The sequence below is a fragment of the Pteropus alecto genome, unplaced genomic scaffold, assembly GCF_000325575.1.
Source record: "Pteropus alecto unplaced genomic scaffold, ASM32557v1 scaffold23, whole genome shotgun sequence".
Lineage (NCBI taxonomy): Eukaryota > Metazoa > Chordata > Mammalia > Chiroptera > Pteropodidae > Pteropus > Pteropus alecto.
The window spans coordinates 2,520,841-2,528,435 of NW_006435837.1; the positions used below are offsets into that span (position 1 = coordinate 2,520,841).

Genomic DNA, 7,595 nt, shown 5'->3' on the forward strand with positions numbered 1-7,595 from the left:
TGGTCTCCCTTTCTTATAAGAAAAAAAAAAGAGTCTGATCATGTTTCAAAACAAAAAATGATTGGACTACCCCTCCTTTTCCTTTCTTTCTTTTGCCTCAGGTACATGGCTACCTTTTGCTATCTGCTAGGAACTTGCTTGATTAATGCTAAATACTCTCTTTTCTCTGAGTTTTGGAGGGTCCTGGAAGGCTTGCTAAGGCTTACCTGATTGGAAAATACATATTGACATTACATAGGCCTTTCATCTACATCGTTTCTAGTCACAAATATGCTCTTGGCACAAGTCTTTCTCATGGCACAGGTCTCTGATAGCACATAGCAAAGGAAATTTCTGGTATTTGTGCATCTCCTCTCCCGCTGACAAAAGAGGCATTTGTTCAATAACAGACAATGATAAAAAATAGTGGGGTTTTGTCTACGGCCATACTACCCTGAACAAGCCTGATCTCGTCTGATCTTGGAAGCTAAGCAGGGTCGGGCCTGGTTAGTACTTGGATGGAAGACCACCTAGGAAGACAAGGTGCTGTGTGCGTAAAAAATAAAAAAATAAGGGATCGTAAGCTGACAAGGTCCTTGCAATCCGTGAGGTCAACTAAGGATTGCCTTGACTAAAAACAAAAAAATAATAATAATTCAAAAAAAATAGTGAGGTTTTGCAATAATAGTACATAAAGCAGAAAGAGAAGGCAAGAGCCTGTGAAAGAATAAGTAAATGATGGTGAAAATGTTATTTAAAACTCCAGACAATTTTAATTGGAATAGAACACTAAATTGAGAGATACTAAAAAAGAATGCATTACATAATTGGCAACCTGGAAATAAATCAGAAAACAATGATTAAAATACATAAGCCATGAATTAAGACTGGATGATATTATAATACCAATAAAATAACTAACATATTTATAGTTCTTTACAGATTCCAAAGAATTTACATATTAAATTATATGTGTCCAGCAAGTTAATGTGTTATAAGATAATTACTTAGAAAACCTAGAATAAACCAAAAATGAAATTAAAGATTTGGAAAAGGTAGTAACTTAAATGATGTTAGAAAATCATTATGAAGAGATATTGTGTCCTCCATCTAAATCACAGCTCTGATCAAACCATTTCAGGGCAAAATATCCTCTGAAGGCTCTCTATTGCCAACAGAGTTAAGTTCAAAGCCCTTTGTGAGGCAGATAAAGGTATACAATCTGTTTTCAGTTTACTATTTTAGTCTCATCTCTAAAATTCCTCCTATCTCAAGAATTTAACATCCAGCCACACAACTGCTCTGTCAACTGATCCCAGAATAGGTCATGCTTTTTCTGTTTTTGTTGCTATTTTTATTATAAAAAGAATTTAGTCTTGTGAAAAAATCACATTGTGTAGAAGAAATGTATAATATGAAACTATAAATTTCCATTCCTCTCCAAAATCCCAACCCAAGCTAATTATCCCCATTTCTGGCTATCAACAGCGTTTTTTTAAAGACATTCCTATGCATATAAAATACATGTGATAAATAAAAATACTATAGTAACCCTAACCTTATATGGTACATAATATAATATGGAATATGGAATATAATATTTCTATATACACATTTACTATATATGAAATACTTATTATAAGAAATATACATATATATCCTACAAATAAAATAAGGCCTTTTTTGCTACTACCTTAAACTGATCTCATCACAATGTCATATTCAAAATAATCAAAATTTAACCTAAAATATTGAACTCCAATATATGCTTTTACTAAAACCTCTTGAACAGAGAGAGTGTGAAATAATATCTCAGTAAACACATACACAAACAGCAAAAAATCCAAAAATTCCTCTTTAAACGATTCTCTCCTTCTAGGTGGCCATGATATTCTCTCTGTCTCTCTGTCTCTGTCTCTGTCTCTGTCTCTGTCTCCTCTCCTCTTCTCTCTCTCTCTCTCTCTCTCATGCATCTCTCCAACAAACTACAGCCCACCTATTTCTTTTTTCCTCAGGTAGCTCCACACTATACCTAATGTGAATCAGAGTCTTTAAGCTTCTCTACGTTAATACGTCCATCTATTATCTCTAAACAGCAACACGAAGACTCAGGATCTGAGAGACACAAACAAATAAGAATTCTCCTTAGAAGGGGAAAGGATTGCTGGAGGGGGGCAGGGATGGATTGTATATTTACATTTTAGTATATATATCAAAGTATAAGTACATGTGTGTATGAGCGTGTGTATATGTATACATACATATAATAATTGTGATTATTCTATATTCTGTAACATGATGTTTTTGCATAGTAGCCTTTTCAAGTTAGTCCAAATACACAGGCTTCATTTTCTGAAAGAATTACATACTTGATTTATTACCATATGTAAAGGCACAATAATTATTTAACCTTTCCTTTATTGGTAGACATTTAGGTTGTTTTCTTTTTTCACAATTGTAAATAGCACTACTTCATTACACACATATTTTGACTCTCTCTTCTTTTGGAACACTGTTCAGTTTGTCCTATTACTTCTATATGACAAAATCTCTTTAATAGGAGGTTGAAAAATACTTTTTTAGTCTGAATTTTTACTAAAGTTCCAAAACTGAGGACAACAGATATTAAATATCCCCCATTCTAACATCAAGGCCATGATTCTGCCAAGCATCCTCTCAGGGTTTAACAAGGGGTACACCCACACCCCCCATGACCCTAAGCAATCCAAAACGAAAGCTAAGCAATTTAATGAGAGCTCACTAAAGAAAGGTGTTCCATGAAGAAGGGAATTCATAAGATATTAGTGAATTGTTGACTTAATGAAATGTATTCGAGAATTTTCTCTCTCACGTGCTTTAGCTTGTTTTTAACTACCAATAGCTGGTACTCATCACCTGGATGTTTTTTTCTGAAGCTGCAGATGGCTTCTCTGCTTTAGCACAAGGCAAAGCTGAAAAAGTGGAGAAACTAACATCCCTGGAGTAGCCCTCACTCAATGACTCTCTGGCATTTGTCTGTAAATACTTTACTTAGCTCCCTTGCACCTCATGTAGAACTTTGAGGCAGATGTTTTACCTCCTCAGTTTTCCCAGTCCCCATTGCTTACTGATGTAGCTTTCTTAACAATACACCATAATTGAGTTTCTTTCTTTGCAGGTCTCACATCCCCTCTCCCCTGCCAATGTTTCCTGGGATCACCTTCCAAATAAACTACTTGTATTTAAATCCTTAGATCTGGGTTTTCTTGGAGGAAACTCTACCTAAGACATTGGAGTTATCAGGAGCAAAAATAGAGATTGGCACTCACTCTCAACTGAGTACTTGCTAAGCTGCAAAATTCACAGGCCTATAATAGCACAGAATGAGTATATTTCTGAAAAGAGCTTTATATGGGTATGGGTCCTCTAGGATTTGAGGGCATATGTTACCAAAAATATTCTAATCTGCTTCTTATTTGGTGACTTCCAAAAGTAAGACACTGGCTGGAGTAAACTATGATGCCTGGGAGTAAAGAAGAAAGGTAGCAGAGAAGTTAAGAAGGGAATGGGCCAAGTATTCCCCCATCTATTTTGAGATTCTAAAAGCAATTTATAGTTACTGGAATTGTTCTTATAATTGAAGGGGACTAGAAAACTTAGAATTAGCCTGATATGTCAAAAAGGGGTAGAAAACGAGATTTTGGCCAAATGTTTTAAGTCAGTGGATGGGACTGTTTGTACTCTCTTGAGTTCAGACTGTATAATAAACTAGTTACATATATCTCCTATACCATTCTTTTTCACCACTTGCTAGCTAGGTGATCTTGGGCAAATTTTTAACCTCTCCATACTTTAGTTTCTTTATCTGCACAATTTAATACTTAAAAGATTATTAGAGGATTAAATGAGACAATGTAAGTAAAGCACTTAGCCTGATACACAGTAGGTTCTCAAGTTCTAGAGTTATTATTTTTCTGAATCCTTAAAATGGCATCATCATCTGTTTTAAAACCACAGTCATTTTTCGACCTCTCCCTCAACCTTATCCTATCCATATCTAAGCAATTGCCTTGTTTTGTCCACTCCACCTTCATAATTACTCTCAAATCCATTGCTCCTCCTTTATGAGTACTGCCACAGAGCTAATTTTCTTCATTATTAATCACCCAGGTTTTTGTAATAACCTCTGCCTTGCTGTTAATTCCACCTTTAAATTCTTTTCCAAACAGTTCTATAGACTAATGTTCAAAGTAGTTTCCCAAAGGACTCTATTGATCTTGGCCTCCCTTGCTTAAAAAATATCTCCCTTCCCTACTACAGAATAAAGTTCAGATTCTTAATCATAGCATTAGAAGTCCTGCATAATCTGAACATATATTTCTCATTATTTCTTCTGTTATGATCCTGTGTATATTCTTTGCTTCTATCTACCTAGCTGAAATGTAATACTCTCTGCTTCTGGAATATATCCCTCACGTTATTGTCTTCGCTTTTTTGATTATGATCTTCCTGCATTCTGGAATTCCCTTCCCTCTATCTTTGCCAGTCAAGAACTAGCTATCCTTTCAGACTTATGGGCACCTGTTTTGTGGAGATTTCTCTGAACCTGGCAAGTGTCTGTGGTATCTTTATTCTTTGAATTGCCTACGTGAGTACCTCTTTCATGGCTCCATCTTGTATTCGCTGTCACACTATAATCATTAAGCACTTTTCTTCTCCTAAAAGATTGTGAGATTTATGAGAACAGAAAGATCTAAATCATTTGTGTATTCTTTATTGTGTTCAATTAATGCTTTGAAGCATCAACTTTAGTGCCTGCCATATATAGCCTAAATTGTGGTAGTAACTAAGCCAAGTAAGGTTAATTCATATTAGACAAAATTTCATCCTAAGGACTGTGAAGCACATCAAATCCTTTAAGGAACAAAGTATACCATATGCAAACAAATACTTGGATTGGATTCTGATGAAGCTCTGTCCCCAGTTTGATTTAGTTTGTCTGCAGTGGTACCTAGATATCATTTTTTAAAGCCCACCCCTTCCACTCACCCCAAAATTTTATTTTGCAGCCAAGGTTGAGATCTAGGACCACTGATGTAGGATAGATAGATAGATAGATATCACAGATAAAAATATCTCACATTTGAATTAAAAGAATAATCAGCAAATATATAAATTACGTGTACTTTTACATTCTATTTCCAAGAGTTGGTTATTTATCTACTTTAAATAACATTTTTCCTTGGTTGCTTAAAAAAAAACTTATGTTAGTATTTAGGAAGTATTATTCTCTTGCATGAGTCTTTACCTCTCATTAGAGAGCTTGGTTTTTTTTTTTTAATTTGCTCTTAAGTATTTCATAGGGGAAGTATAAGCAAACACATTCAAGAGAGACTGGCCGTTTTTCCCTGCTTTGATTATTTATCATCGTTTTTGGCTTTGACATTTGTTTCAACTTCATTAATACTTCTGCAGTGCCTTGCTTTCTTTTGGCATTGCCATTTTAGTACCCTTTGCTATTATATAATATATTTTAGGGAATTATTGTGTATGGAAATTACCAGCCTCGCTCTATTACACATTTAATCGAATGAGACCACTGCTTTATTGAACTTCCTCCTGGCCTGGGCTAAGGTGTTTTCCTCTGTTAGCTGCTCTTCTGAAATGGGTCTTGACTTATCTACATGTTTTCCTAGTTTGCAGACTGTGAATGTATACCTTTGCTCTATAACTCTAAGTGTTATCTTCTGTTCTATTTTTTATCTTCAGCCTTCCCAAGCTTCTTAGAGTAAATTAACTGATACCCCTCAACTTCATAATCACCCCATCCTATTTTTGAGCAAGTTCTAGTTATACAAGTAGTGTCAATCACAGCATCAAGTGGAGAAGGGGAGGGATTCAAGTTGTGACAGAGCTTGAATTAAAGCTACTAGTAGGCCACACCTGAAAGAGAAGAGAACTGGGTTTCCACATTGTTTTCCAAAGATCCTGGCCCTCAACTGAGCCTAGAATGTGGTTCTCTTGGGAAGAACTCAAGTGTGGCTCCCAGTAACTTCTGTGGGCTTAACTTGAAAGAAAGTTGAGACTTCAGTCACAGAGAGTTGATGAGAGAAGAATAGAACCAAGGCTAAATCAAATGACTTATGTATAAGGGTGATCTCCAGTAGAGACTGTCAATCTAAATGACAGTACTCATTACCACTGAGTTTGGCACAACTTTTTACACTGTCAGGCCTTGCTGGTTGCTCTGCCACCCATAGCCTTCACTTACTCTCTAGCATGAATTGCCTTCTAGGTCCTGAGTTTTGCCCACTTCTTGCTTCTCCTAACCTAGCATGCCATAAGACAAACAGCCTGTCTTAAAGAACAGCATGGGTAAAGCCAAGAATCTCACAGCTTACCTCAGTTTGGGGTCTCCAGGTCTAACTCAGCAACTGTAGGGAATTTTTCCCTCCAGCTAAATGGAACGTGGTCTTCCTGGAAATTTCTGGCATCTCCCCTGTTACATTTCCACAGTGACTCTAGAGCACACAGATGTACCTTATCCAACTGATGGACCACACAGAAAAGTTCTAGTGGAATTTAGCTCTTAGGCTCAGAAAAACAATTGTTATGGAATTGTATCCAGAATCAATAAATAGACACACCTTTTGGAGGTCCATTTCACATCAGGCATGTAATTAGAGGATGAAGACATGTTATATGGAATAACCAAACATATTTGCCAAAGTTAGTAATCACACCAAAACTTAAAATTTTAATGTATAAAAGATTGCATTTTAATTTGATTGTGTGTGTATGTAATGTAAAAACTTTACAATTGAACCATGAAACAGCACTACCATTAAGCAGTGTTACAAATATTACTTGATATTTCAACATGTAACTCCACATAATGACTTTGGAAAACTCTGCTAAAGCTAAACATACACCTATCCTATAACCCCAGCGATTCCATGCTTTAGTGTACCCACGAAAAATGGGTACATATGTCTACAAAAAGACATATATAAGAATATTCATAAGTGCTTTATTCGTAATAACCAAAGCTGGAAACAAGCCAAATGCTCATCGACAGGAGAGTGAGTAATTAAATGATAGTATTTTCATACAATGGAAAACTGCACAGCAATAAAAAGAAAAAAAACTTCTGATACACATAACAACATGGATGAACCCCACATATATTATGTTGAGTGAAAGAAGCCAGATACAAAAGAGTATATATGGATGATTACATTTGTATTAAATTCAAGAAGAGGCAAACTAGTTGAGGAAAACAGAAGACCGAATACTAGTTCCCTGGGGATGGGTGTGGATGGGAGTATAGACTAGGAAGAGGAAAGAGAGAACTTTGGGAGCATACTAGAAATATTCTATATCTTGATCTGGGTGATGGTTACAGGAAGAGAAGAAGGAAAGTTAGGAGGAATGTGTACTTATTCAGTAAAAATTACCAAGCTGCATGCTTAAGATTAGTACCTTTTACATAGTTTACTCTATGTCTGTTATATCTCAAAGAAAATTAATTCCAACATACAGTGTCATAAAAAAAACATAGAAGCAATTTTCCTTAAGTCATTTACATTTAAATGGCTAAAGCCAGATGTGTTTCAGTGTTCAACACATGTGCATGT

General features: G+C 35.6%; 1 pseudogene; it reads left to right on the forward strand.

Annotated features, from left to right (window-relative positions):
- The first annotated feature begins 415 nt into the window (after positions 1–415).
- LOC112479524 lies at positions 416–534 on the forward strand (annotated as a pseudogene).
- The last annotated feature ends 7,061 nt before the right edge of the window (positions 535–7,595 follow it).